Source organism: Nelumbo nucifera, chromosome 6 (assembly GCF_055504915.1).
Source record: "Nelumbo nucifera cultivar China Antique chromosome 6, China Antique-T2T, whole genome shotgun sequence".
Taxonomy (NCBI): Eukaryota; Viridiplantae; Streptophyta; class Magnoliopsida; order Proteales; family Nelumbonaceae; genus Nelumbo; species Nelumbo nucifera.
Window position 1 is genome coordinate 9,653,270 of NC_142654.1, and position 14,797 is coordinate 9,668,066.

Below are 14,797 nucleotides of genomic sequence, written 5' to 3' on the forward strand. Positions count from 1 at the left end.
ATGCCAACATTTCGTCATGCCGGGTTTCTGATCTTGGTTCTGGGTGTCGTCTTCCTGATGGCGGTGGTGTATGGTGGATTTCCAAAGAGCCTTTCCGGTGGGCCGGAGAGTTGAGCTGCGTGAGCTCAAAGCTTGTGACAGGGTAAGGCATCGCCGAATCTTGCAGGGTGGGATCGTCAATTTTCCCATTGAGGGTACCTACAATCCTTACACCATTCGGGTAATTTTGCCTTATTTTTTGGTCCGTGGTTGATTTTAAGGTCTGGGTTTAATTGAGGATGGCGTTTGGCTTCCGGATCTTGTTTCTTGAATTTGTTTTATTTTGCTCCTTAATTTTCTCTTCCTGGATTCCGGGTTTGGTTATTTTGTAATTTATATGGATGGGCTTTTTGATATTATTTGCTTTTTTACTGTTTTCCTTTTCTTTGTCTAGTGGATTCTGGATTTGATGATTGTTGATGTTCTGAGGTTCTTTGGTTTTGTAAATTGACAGCTATGTGGTTCTATATTGTTCTTTCTCTTTTGATGCTTTTGATGTATTTCATAGATGGGTTTCTCTATTTGTTCATTTTTTTTCGGCTTTTGATTTCTTTTAAACTCTAATGGTTGGGGATTTATGTGTGTGCAACAGTGCAAGTGGTTCTCTTTTACTTATTGTAATGGTTTTGACACATTTCTTTTTCTTTGGACCAGACTATTTTACGAGAGTGAAATTGGGAACTACTCCAAAAGAATTCTATGTTCAAATTGACACTAGAAGTGATGTTTGTGGGTCACCTGCAGTGGTTGCCCCAGATATAGCGGCCTGAATGTAAAGCTTTCTTTCTTTTTTTCGCCTCCTTCCTCTTCTTTCAATTCCATTGACATTTTTGCAGATGAAATCCTTATCAAGACTCTGATATTTTCGTAGATTCCTTTGATGTTGCCGCCTCATCCATGACTTCTCCAGTATCTTGTTCAGATGAAATATGTAATTTGGTCGTTCAAACTTTAGTTGGTGGATGCACTGCTTAGAATTCCCAGTGCGCTTACTCCTTTCAGTATGGTGATGGAAGTGGGACATCGGGTTATTATGTATAAGATATATTCTTCTTTGACACAGTTCTCGGGAAGCCTTTGGTTGCAAACTCTTCGGCTACCATAATATTTGGGTAGGCATTATGTATTAGATATGTTCTTTTGTACGATTTGGGTGATGGGGATAGTATTATGTTTTTTGGAATTTACATGATTGGGATTTGTGCTTGAGACAGATGTAGCAACTATGTGTCCAGAGACTTGACCAAGCCAGACAGAGCAGTTGATGGGATTTTTGGATTTGGGCAGCACGAACTATCTGTCATTTCACAACTGTCCTCACGAGGAGTTGCACCAAAGGTGTTTTTTCCTTTCCTGACAAGAGCTAATAGTGGTGGAGGTATATTGGTTTTTGGTGGGATTATGGAGCCAAATATTGTCTATAGTCCTCTCGTTCCAAATCAGTACGTCCTCTTCTTGGAGCTATTATCTTTTATTTGTCATTTTTTCTTCTCATGTAGACTAATCATTACATTCTCCTTTCTGATCTCAAGTTTGTTTTCAAGATTATTAGTAGCATAAATAGTTGTGAATGGACATATTGAAAAACTTGCATTTTTTTTTTCTCTTTTTTATCAGTAGAGGACAATTTTCTTTATTTTGTAACACATTTATAAATTTTAGTGGGATTGATAATTTGATAAACAGATAGTTGTTTTGATTCTTAACATTAAAGAGTTTGTCCACTAGCAGTGCCTTTCGAAGTCTATGCTTCAAGGAGAGAAAACAAATTAGAAACCTAGTAGTCAATGATCTTTACTTACCTATGGAGCTATCTAGTTAAAGCTTGTGTGCTTCCTTTGACTCTATTTCATTTATATCATAACTTTGCATTTATCATATGAATCTTTATATTAGTTTGGTTAAAGCTTGTTTTCTTCCTTAAGTTTGTTCAGCTGATTCTAACAACATTTTTTATCATCATCTTACTCTACTTTCCCCTCATCATATCACTTGTTGAAGCTACTCATTGATTTCCATGAGTATATATGTTCATTTCTAATCCTATCTTTTCTAGTTTTACTATTTAACCATTTCAACATCCATATTTACTTCCATGCTCATTTTTTAGATATGTTTTTTGATTTCTTGATGCTCTACTCCATACAACATTGCTGGCTTTATGGCCATTTTATAAATCTTTCCTTGTAGCCTGAGTGGCATTCCCCAATCACTCAACATTTTAGATGAACTAATTTTATGGGCAATATCCTCCTCGATCTCTCCCTTGTTATGAATTATTGAACCAAGGTAACAAAAGAAATTATAGACCCATATCTTGGTCTCTAGTACTAATATTACACTATTCTCACACTAATTATATATTCCCTCTAGTTTTGTCAATCCATGGAATTTCCTCTTTGACAAGTTTAATCAACTATCCATGAATATGTGATCAAATAAGGGCTAAGTGTCAATCTTTGTTGAAGTCCCATTCTCATTAGAAACTTTGATGGTCTCTCCCATAGGTGTTTAATGCTGGTCATTGCACCATTACATATGTCCTTTGGTCCACATCTATTTGTCATTCACTCATTCATTTCTTTCCCAAAACATGCCATATCATCTCTTCCTATCTAAAAATCAGCTTACCTTAAAGCCCTCATACATCTGTTATTCTGCATGAGGTATCCTAATATAGATGGCAATCTTTGTTGCTAAACATCCAATATTAGACAAGTTTTTTATTTTAGATAATCATCTCTTTTTCAGTTTCATCGCTACTATTGTTTATGTGCATAAAAAAATCAAATTTGATTCATTTTAACTTTGATTCTGCATTGGGTTTGACTTCCTTTTGTCTCAAAACTTTCGGGCCTCATTTTAATTTGTATTGCAGAGCATTGCTGTCAATGAGCAAATTTTTCCCATTGACCCAATAGTGTTTGTTACTTCAAGCAAACACTGTAAAAAATTCATTGTAAAAAGGTTTTATAGATAATTATGATGTATACATGAAAGCATTATGCTGCTTAAAGTAATCACCCACTAAATTATTATTCTGGATGACATGTAAAACTAAGAAATAAAACATATTTAACAAAATAAGGAAGTTCTTATATATGTTAACAGTCGACACTGCTATGATGGACTATATTCCATGATATTGTAAGGACTAGTTATTGTGATTTGCATAATTGCATCTCAAACTACTTAAGATAGACAATAGTTGGGATTTCCCTACAAACAATGTACAATTGCACATATCTAAAAAGACCATGATTCAATGGTGGCCCCTAAAATCTGGGGTCTTGGGAGGGGTAGACTAGATAGTCCTATCTCCTAATCTTTGGCATTTTCTTTTGAACAAAATGGCTGCTCTCACTCTCATGATATGAGAGTGCACATATCTTTCATCCAGAAGTAGAATTCAGGGAACTTTTCAAGAAGTTTACTTCTATCCAACTCATGCTTAACACTTCTTTGTGAAAAGTTGTTTATTAAATATGTTGTTGCTTAACTTATGCCCACTTTCTAAAGGTTTTACCAACTAAGCTTCTATGCAATAGATAAATAGTGGGGATACCTTTGAGTGTTTTATACATTACAAATGCATTTATGAAATTCTTCTTTGCTATTTCTTTCTATTGGATATAGTGTCATGCTCTGATTTGTTGTAACGCATTTAAGAATTTGTGTACACACTACACATATTACATTTGAAAATAAGTTTAATAATGACATTTCATGTAGCCAAAGAAGTGGAGAATTAACAATAAACCACAAATCATGAAACACAGAATTAGGAAAAACAAAATTCAGTTATATTTCACATTTACATAGCCTCCAAGATCTAAAATTCAAGAGATCAATGACGGGTGACACATATGAGCTAGGGGTAGACCAAAAAGGACAAGGACAATAGTAAGAAATGATTTGGCATTAATAATTTAACAGTAGATATGGCTTTAAATTGAATGGATTGGCAAAACATGGTTCATGTAGCCAACCCCATATAGCAAGGATAAGGCATGGATGGTAATGTCGGTGACATATTAGGGATGATTGTTTATGACCTGACCTAGCCTACCTACCTGGCTTGCAAATTTTTGGGGCTAGGCACCCATATTTCTCCTAGGCCTGGCCTAGCTCGGACCCACATTAAACCTACAAAAAATGCAAATCTATGATGTTTCGCTATATCATGATAAACTTGATATTAGTTGCAACCGTACAATGGACTTTCAACCAACAACCATTAATTGTAAATTCAATATGGACTTTCTGTCAAATTTAAAATTATCTTGAGAAAGATGTTTAGGCACACATTAGACTTCAATATCTTAGTACTTATTATTCTTATTATTATCATCATCATCATCATCTTATGATTATGATTATATAATTATTATTTTATTATTATTTTGTTATTAGCTTATTAATATTTTTTTTATTTTATTATTACTTAATTATAATATAATAACATTTTATGTGTACTTAATTATTATTACGTTTATTATTTAACAAATTAATATCTTTGCTTTTTATTATTAATTGATTAATATTTTATTATAGTATTACCATTTCATGAATATTTTACAAATGTTTTATTATTATTTTCACTATTAATATACTTTAATTATTATTATTATTATTACTACTACTACTTTCACAATATTTTATTATTTAATTATTAATTATTATTATTATTTTATGATTATTTAATTGTATTATATTAATATTTTACTTATACTCTTTATTGTATTTTATAATTAATATTTTTTATTATTATTAATTATTAATATTTTTATTATACTATTATTTTATTATTATTTCACTAATATTTTTTTAATAGTGTATTAATATTTTATTATTTATTATTAATTTAATAATAGTTTATTATTTTATTAATATTAGGGTTTGGGGGTTTTTTTTTCATGAGTTCTTTATTTCTTGAGAGACTCTACAATGGGAATCCCATTCCGTGGGAGGGCCCTGGAATGGCTATTCCCCCATATGGGAGAACCTCATTTCCCAAGAATGGGAATCAGAATCCCATTCTTGCCAAACAAATGGAAAGTCATTCCGATTCTGATTCCAGGCACCTATTCTTGGAAACCAAATGGGCCTTTAGTCTTGTATTGAAGTCTAATGTGTGCCCAAACATCTCAGACGGGATGTAGGATTTCTCAAGATAATTCTAAATCTACAGGTCTGTAATGGCTGTTGGAACGGGTTCTGCATTAACTGAATCTGGTTTCCTATTAGGGATTCAAGTCCATCATGAATACAGAAAATATATTTTATATAATCTCATTGACCGTCTTGTCAACAACTGTATGCAGGTAATTGTTTAGGTGTTTAGATACTTATTGCCTCACTAAATGCTTTCTCTCAACTTCTCTGATCAAATCAACTAACTCTGAGCTGTAAACCAATTTCCAGAGAGAATTTTCTAAACAAATGAAATCAAGAAATGGAGATTGCTGAAGCAGATAGGAAGACTTGTTGGGGAAGATGGGGTCACTGTAACTTTGGAGGAGAAGCTCTGAGGCGCGTCTGAAGACACTGTCTTTAGAACATTATTTGCCCCCACTCAGTTTTATTGAGTTTGCTGTTGGGTTACAGACAAATTTGTTCTCATGATACAACAGAGCCTTGGGCGAGAATCTGCAACCAACAAAGTTGAAGAGTCTCCAAAGAAACCTTTTGTGAGACTGTAGTAGAAGAGAGAGAGAGAGAGTGAATTTCGAAATTGTGTGTTTTGAAGTTTGATTCATGCTCCTTAAATAATTTGTGAAGAGGTATGAAGAAAAGGTAGGTGCTTGTTTAGAGAAGGCACCTTGAACAGTCACAATTTCAAACATTGTGACTGTTTAAAAAGTAGTTAACAGTTGGTGACTGTTAACTTTGAATTGTGCCTCTTGATCACACCCGATCGAATCGTGACCGTTGATCTCATCAACGGTGATCAACGGTCATCAATACACCAAAACCAGAGCCGCCCATCGCGAGCCACGCGGGTGCGAGCAAAGTGCGCCTCTAAAGTGCCTCATTGCGCCGCACACACGCGTGTGCGCGCGTTGCGCAGTATCAAATCCCCATACTCTCATCTACTAATTCTAAGGAGTGTAAATCAGCTCCTATTGAAATACTGAAAACAAAACTTATAATTTTACAATGTGGGACAAGTTCAAAACTGAGTTTTGTAAGAGAAAAAGTGATTTTTTCAATCAAGTGTATAGGCACAATTTCTCATGTAATTGATCAATCAAACCCATTGGATTTAATCTCTTATGAGATTAAAATCCAACAAGATTTGCAAGGAGAGATAGAATAGAATTGCTCTAAATTTGCAATCGCCTTTTTTGTTTCACATCTTACAAATTATGTTTGGTCTGAAATATGAATAAGCCCAGCTTGGGGTCATGCAACAGATCCTTTGCATTAGCAATGAATAATTGTATACTCTTTTTTTTTTATGTTTTTTGTATCAAGTGGTTCATAGAAATGGAGAGGTTGTAACATTTGTATCTACATAAAGTTCTTGCCTCAGGAACCAAAGAGTGAAAATGTGGACAAATACAAACTTTAGCTGTAATGGATGTTTTTTTTTTTTTATCAAAAGCTTAGTTGAATGTAAATTTACTTCTTTTTTATTGATGTACTTTTACATCTTATTATCAGTGTAAATATGCATTGATCTGTCATTTGCCAATGCATAAATGTAATGTTGCCAAACATAGGCAAATATGAACCAGTGTACAAATTTACCCTGAACCAAGATTTACACTCCATTTGCATCGTTTCCAAATGCAGCCTTAATGTTTAAAAAGTGGGATGTAAATTTCGAAATGGCTTAATTCCCTATGCAATGTCACTGATTGGTAAATTCTTATGAATCAACCTCTTGGTGCCCTTCTATTCAACAGCATTATTTAGAAACAAAGAAATCAATATTGTTGAGAAGAACAATAGGCTTTAGAACACAAAGGCTGTGGTGGCTGAACTGAATAACTTATTGTGGGGGTATTTTCCAATGTGATGTTGTTTTCATTGTTGCTGCAAATTTCAAAAACAAAACAAAGCCGGCTAGTTTGAAAACAATTTGATTTTTAAAGCAAGAAACTTGTTTTTGGTTGTATATGTGTTTTATGCTTCCAAAGCTTTAACAAAAAAGAAAAAGTGTATTATTGAATTTCTAATTTAGATAACATGTTTTATTTGGTTGTTTAATATCATATTTCATAAACCATATAATATATATACCATAAAATTTTCTTTTGTTTTAAAAACCACTATTTTGATTGTTTCAAAAACATGTATTGATGTTACCAAGAAAAGAAAAACATGTATTGTTGTTTGAAACAAAACCATATTGTTTTTTGGCTTTCCAAAACAAAAACACCATTCAAAAGCATGTTTTTTTCTCACTGCTGTGACAATTTCAAAAACAAATGAAGACAAAAACATTCATATGTTGTAGACCAAACGCCCCCTAAATAATTATATAATAAAATATTTTAAGATATTATCATATATAGCAATCAACCCAATTTCAGCTTCATCTAGAACGAGCTCACAACTTACTTAATAACTTATTCATTAAAAAGCAATAAGTCGTCTTTTGTTTGGGCCCCATAATTTTTTTCTACCCGGAGCTATATTTAGATAATCAGGATCAGCATCAAATTGGTCTAATTTAACCTAAAACCAGAAAGAAACATATATGCTCTTTCTTTTCCTCTTACTTCTCAGTTTGAAGATCTACCAAGGATCATCAGTGATCCCATGATTGTTCTCGAAATATGTCTTTGTTTTGAGAAGCAAAAATAAATTTGTTTTGATTTCAAAAAGTAATCAATTCATATGTTTGAAACCGTTAAAATGATGGTTTTAAAAACGAAAACAAATTTTAGAGTACATATATTATATGATTTATAAAAGTTGATGAGAGATCATTATTCCAAAACATGATTCTTACACCAGAAATTCTAGAACACATTTTTATCTCAGTTATGGTACAAAAAACATGTATATAATCAAGAACATGTTTTTCATGTTTTTATCTTAGTAACCAATTTTTCGTCAAAATAGATGGTTTAATTTGTTTTTGTAACTCAGAACAAGAAAAACAATTCACAAGGAACAATACCCCTTTAATTTTCTAAGGCCCCGTTTTATTTGCAGGAATAGGGGTCTGGAATCGTAATCAGAATGGGTTATTCTGGTTCCAACTATTTGGTTGGGCGGAATTGAAATCTCATTCTATTCCTGGTGGAATGGCAATCCCCCATTTGAAGGAATAGTCATTCCCTCCCCCTCCATTGGGAATGAAATCCAATTCCTACTGATTACAATGATCATTCTCTTTCCTGTCTGAACCAAACAGCTTATAGGAATAGACCATTCCGATTACGATTTCAACTACGCACCAAACGGATCCTAAGTTTTGGTAGGTGTCAATCGATGCCTTGAAAATGATGTATCATTAATTATTATTTATTTTCTAAAACACAATGTACTTAATAAACAAGATTTGATTTGGATAAATCAGACCAATTGGTCAACAATGAGAAATCATGCTTCACTGTTCATAGTAAAATGCCCACCACCAAAATTAACATGATAAAAAATGTTACAGGTCTTTATCATAAGTGAATGCCAACTATTTTATGAGAAAAACTATTTTCATAGTTGGCAAAAAATTTTCAAGCCCACTTAAGGATGCCCCATAAGTTGATCAACTCAAAGTGTTTCGAAAGAATCGAAACAAAAGCATTTTGGACAATTTGATCACCTCAAAGTATATTAGATCCACTCCTATCCCGTTATTGGAAAAACCTAACTTTTGTTATAGATTATGGAAAGAATTACACGAGCAAATGCAAACTGCTGTATGTAGTAGTAGGTGTATGCATTGTTTTGTCAAAACTAAAAAATCGAATCGAAAATTTTAAGTTTGATGGTTTTGATTTTCAGGTTTGGAAGTTCAGTTAATGGAAAAAACCAAATTAACTATTTATATAATAAAATACATATATTAAAATATTTGTACTAGAGATTCTCAATTATTATATCTATTGCTCCCTCAATCATTCTATGGAAAGAAAGATGTAAAAGAGTTTATGACAATAAAGTCTCATCACCAGGGATGCTCCTCATAGATTCTATTAAACCATGATTGGTGGTATGGGTGCTTATGGTTTGGTTAATCGAACCGTGTGCTTATTTTTGAATCGAATCGGCATCATTGGTTTCTGCAAACTGATAACCAAAACCAAATTGAAGCCAATCAGTTAACCGGTGCACCATTTCGGTTAACCATTGGTTCAGTTTGTCGGTTTTTTGTTTTTTTTCTTTATATTTACAATATATACTGTTAAAAATATATAAAGATATAACAAAAAATCAGAAATATATAAAATATTATATTTTAAATGATAAATAATATATATAATGCATATTCATTAATTTATAATATATAGAAAATATATGTATACTGGTATGTTCGGTTAACCGCTGGTTTTCTACATTGGTTAACTGTAACCAAACCGGTACCTTCGATTTTTTAAAAATACCAAACCGATCGGTTCAATTACGGTGAATTTTCTAGTTTAGTTCGATTTTTTGATTTTTCTTGCTCACCCCAAGTTGGTGGAAATTAGTATTATGGATGAGGAAACATCCTAATATTAGATTTTCCAATATTCTCTCTTTTTTAAGTCTTCAATATTCCCATCAAACCTCTCAAAGAGGTTAATTGTGAGGTGGGTGATTTGAAAATTCTTGCATCAGTTTCCTTTCAAGCTTAACATGGATGGAGCTTTTTCAGGATGAATTCCTTGCTCTTCTAGATGGCATTAAAATATGTATTGAGAAAGGCATGGTGGAAAGTGATAATCCTATTTTAGCGGACTCTTCAGTTGGTGTTACCATGCACTAAGGGTGATCATTTCAGCCCAGCCCGGCCCGGCCCAGCCCGCACAAACCTAGATCGGAAATTTTGGGTTTAGGCCTAGGTTTTGTATTCAGGCCCGGCCCGCATATATTTAAACTTACATATTTTGTGTATAATATATGCATATATATATATATATGTTATTTTACATTATATTATATACTTTATATATAAATACTACAACATGACATGTACAATTTATATTATATAATGTATAAAATAAGTTTATATGCATGTTATGTCATTTAATATAAAATATTATAGATATATAATGTTTTATATATGAGTAACATTGGCCCAGAATCAGGCCCAGCCCGGCGTAGGCCCATATAGACCTGAGCTAGGGCTTATGTTTCAGGCTCGAAACCTGGGACCGGGCTGGGCCGGGGCCTAAGCTATAGCCCTTATCATAAGTGCAAAGCCTGAATCGGCTCATGATCACCCCTACCATGCACCCTTGACCTACTAATTACAAGGATCACAAGCATTTTTTGCAATATGTGGATTTGAATTATTCATTCTCTTTGAAGTAAATAAATGTGCTGACTATTTTAACTAACTTGGGAGTGAATAAAAGAAGTTTTAAGATTTTTTAAAGTGAATCAGCCCTTCCTAGAACCCTCTCTAAATTGCTTAGAGATGGTTATATGGGTCTCCCTTCTTTGTATATTGATAAAATCTATCTAGTTATTTATTTATTTTGTATGATATATTTGTTTGAATGTGATTGAATTTGTGAAGGATTGGATCAACCCTCTAGGTTTGGGGTAAGGCGGGCCAAGTCCTCCCCTATTATATTTTTGTTTGATAATGGTTAATAATGGAGCAAAGCTTGGGGTTAAGGAAAACAGAAAGGCAACATATTTATCAATTCGATGAGAGCATATAAACTCTCCCACTTGGTAGAATCAATATTCAATTCAGTATTTTTATATTTATTTTTATAAATGATTTAAATACGTGCTTATAATTGTCTTTCATGTACACCATTTCTATCCTATTATCCCTCTAAATAGAAGAGGGAGATGGTGAGGTTTGGATTTCAGAGACTAGAGAAACAGGGCAGAACAGGGGTGCTATGCCTTGAAAATTCTTATAATACCTATTTAAATCTCACCTATATTTTGGTCCTCCTACTCATGTTTACTAGCTTTTAAACCCCCAATCTATGTTTACTAGTTTTTGGTCCCCTCAAGAAAAAAAACAAATCCTAACTTCACTCTTGGGAGAAATACACAATACACAACCAGGGCAATGGTGGTGGTAGGATTTTCCTATTCTATCTCTTCCTCTCTATAAAATTATAAAACATGAAACTTAAACTCATGTTTGAACATGTGGGCTATTAATTTTTTGGGTAGACCTTTTAAACTAACCTTACTGCTTAGCAAATCGACATGCGGTACCTTTATTGTTTAGCTATTATCTTGCCGTACTTTTAAGTTTTTTGACAATTGACTAATTCTATCCTGCCGTTAATATAAGTTAATATTATGTTAAAATTCATACACGTGACATCACGTGATGTATAATTTTTTTCTAAAACCCAATTTTGCCATTCATTCCACTCCCTGTTTCTCCTCGCCATCGCCACCACTATCATCGTCTGTACCCGACTACTTTCGCAGATGACTTCTTCAAATTTTCAAAATAAAACAGAGAAAAGGGAAAACGATACTGATTAATCAAAACCCTAACCTTTCAAACCCAGAAGTTCCACTCTATAGTGAATCGAAAAGAAGAATAAAGGGTCGTGTGGAGCAGCAACCCATTGCAGAAGTTGTAGCGGGTGACAGTGATTTTGGCATCATTGTCGCAAGCGATGGCGGCCACGGCAACATCCAGTTTCCAATTCTGAACCCAGAAGAACAGAACCTGCGGTTTCCGTCAACAGCAGTCCGCAAGCAGTCCAGTAGAACAGAACCGCAGGCTATGGATCTGGCAGTCCCTCTCTCTCTCTCTCATTCTCATGTTCTTTTTCTTCCATTCTCCTTTATCTGACACATGGACAGCCAAACTTGTCTCGCTTTTGCTATAGTTGGTGAACGACGACGTCGTTGGAGCAAACATGGAGTTTGGCTAGCTGCTAGAGCCAGGAGGTGGTGGCATTCACAGGCGGAGCCCCTGTTTTTGTGCAGGTTGTATATGAAGAAGAATGGAGCTCCGCCCCTGATTTAACATAAAAAATAAAAGAGAAAGGGGCGGAGCCCCTGTTTTACTGAGAAAAACTGAAAAAGCAAACATGGGCTTTGGCTAGCTGCCAGAGCCAGGAGGTGGTGGCATTCACAGGCGGAGCCCTTGTTTTTGTGCAGGTTGTATATGAAGAAGAATGGAGCTCCGCCCCTGATTTAACATAAAAAATAAAAGAAAAAGGGGTGGAGCCCCTGTTTTACTGAGAAAAACCGAAAGAGCAAACATGGGCTTTGGCTAGCTGCCATAGCCAGGAAGTGGTGGCATTCACAGGCGGAGCCCCTGTTTTTGTGCAGGTTGTACGTGAAGAAGAAGAATGGAGCTCTGCCCCTGATTTAACATTAAAAACAAAAGAGAAAGGGGCGGAGCCCCTGTTTTAATGAGAAAAACCGAAAGAGCAATGCTGAGCCGCCGGTGCCATGTGAGCTTTGACCGCCCGCCAGGATGAAGACCATGTAGATGCTCGTAAAGGGTCCCGTTGGGATGTATTCATAGACCATGAGGGGCTGTTCTAGCTCAACACAGGATCCAAGCAGTCGAACGAGGGTACGATGGTTCACCTTACACAGGATTCTGACTGAGGACCTGATCTGTACCCTTGGTTTTCCGAGCTTGGCGCACTTGACGGCAATGATGGTGCCATCCTCGAGGACGCCCTTGTAGACCTCTCCGTAGCCACCAGCGCAAGCGTTCTTAGCCTCTTCATTTCTTTTCTTTTTCGGTGAAGTTCTTGGCAGATTTGCCACCACTGTTGGCGTTTAGTATCTCCTCTCGCTCCTTGCCCAAGCATTCTTAGCCTCTTTGATGTGCTGGCGGTGGCATCATCAGTTTCATCTTCGCCAGCGGTGGCATCATCAGTTTCGTCTTTGCCGAGCCTGAGCCCCGGAGCAGCAGATGGATTTAGAGGGGCAAATTTTACATTTCGTTTCCTTCCGTCAGCACTTAACGATAGCTAAATGATAAGGGTACTGCGTATCAATTTAATAAATTGACCCATTCAGCCCACGTGGTCAAACCAGTGAACCATTACCCAAACAAAAAATTGGGCTGACCTTCGAGTACAGTTTTATAGGGAACCACAAAGAGAAAAAACCCAAATTTGGATGGGAGAGAGTTTTCTTCGTTGTTAAGTCGGCAACTTGATTGGCTTCTCTGAAAACATGATGATACTCCACTCTGCTTCTAAGATGGGTCTTCTTGCATTCCTGCAAAATTGTCTTCAATCTTCAAGGCTCTTCAGTCTACTTTTCAAGGCACAGGATTACTAGCAAAGAGTCTCCTTCGATAATGATGGGAAAGTCTTTGTATTTCAAAGTTAAGTTGTGGGCTTCCCAAGCTGTCCAAACTTTTGCTATTAGACCTGTTCATGGATCGGATAGCTCGATGGGCTGACCCGGCACAGCTTGTTATTAAGTTGAGCTTGATCATAATTTTAGGCCTGAAGGCTTGGGCTCGGGCCTAAAGCACCAGGCTTGACTTTTTCGGGCTTTCTCAAAAAAGTCAAGCCCGAGCCTGAACTTGACTTGATATTATATACTAAATAATAAAAATATATTATATTTAATAAAAATAATATATAATATTTTTTCGTTGTTCTTCTTCCTTTTTTTCAAGTAATAGTGAGATGTTTATTATTTTTGAGTTTTGAAGGTTTTTAATATAAACAAGACGCTTTTTTATTGAATAAAAAAAAAGAAATCTCTTATTGGACTTGGACTTGGACCTGAATGTATTCTATTGATACATATACAAAACCGGTCCCGGCCATGAACAGGTCTATTTGCTACATTAATAGAGGTATATCCAATAAAATAGGCTTCAACTTCCAAAATACTTCCAATAGAATTTCTCACAACGCAATCAATGGCAAAAGAGCATCACTCTTTCTCGAGGCACCAAATTAATTTTGATAGCCTTTCCTTGAGGACACTTCCATAAAATGGGTTTACAAGTCTTTTTGCACGATCTAACCTCCTCTAGATTAAGGTTATTTTGACTATTAATATACGGATTTAGAGCCCGATTGATAAAAATAGCAAGATTTGCACTGAGAATTTTAAATATTTTATTCTTTGGTTTGATCTTTGTTAGCTCCTATCCTATCCAGGTTCTCCCCCACCAAGTTTTAAGATCAACATTGTCAATTGGCCCCTCCAAAGAGTTTACAATGGCCAACCACACTTGTTTTGCAATAGGACAAGTCCTGAAACCAAGATCTGTTCAAACAAATAAATGAACAGTGTGTAAGAAAATTTTACCTCCAGTCTCTGTATAGGGATCTACTGAACCAATGGTAGTTGAGATCGACACGTCCTTCTGACCCTGTTGGATCTGGTTCCTTGCTTCCGGATTGATGCAGTCGAACCACCCAACAACTATACATCGATTAGAGTCGGTGAATCGCAAGAACCGTAATATCCCCTTTGTGCTGATTTGATCTCTCTTGTATTATCTCTAGTTGAGTGCTGATAGGGAATACTCTCTTTCTCTTGCAAGGAAGAGCCAAAGAAAAGTAGAGCTTGAAGAAGAAGAAGTTAAGAGGGATCACACGCACAAGGGAGATGGGTCCTCTCTCTAGTCATTCTATTAGGCAATCTTCCTATCAAAGATCTTGCCTAATTAGAGGGA

At 35.3% G+C, this 14,797-nt stretch overlaps 1 pseudogene; it reads left to right on the forward strand.

Moving 5' to 3' along the window:
* Window positions 1-9,964, forward strand: LOC148790598 (aspartic proteinase 36-like; annotated as a pseudogene).
* The last annotated feature ends 4,833 nt before the right edge of the window (window positions 9,965-14,797 follow it).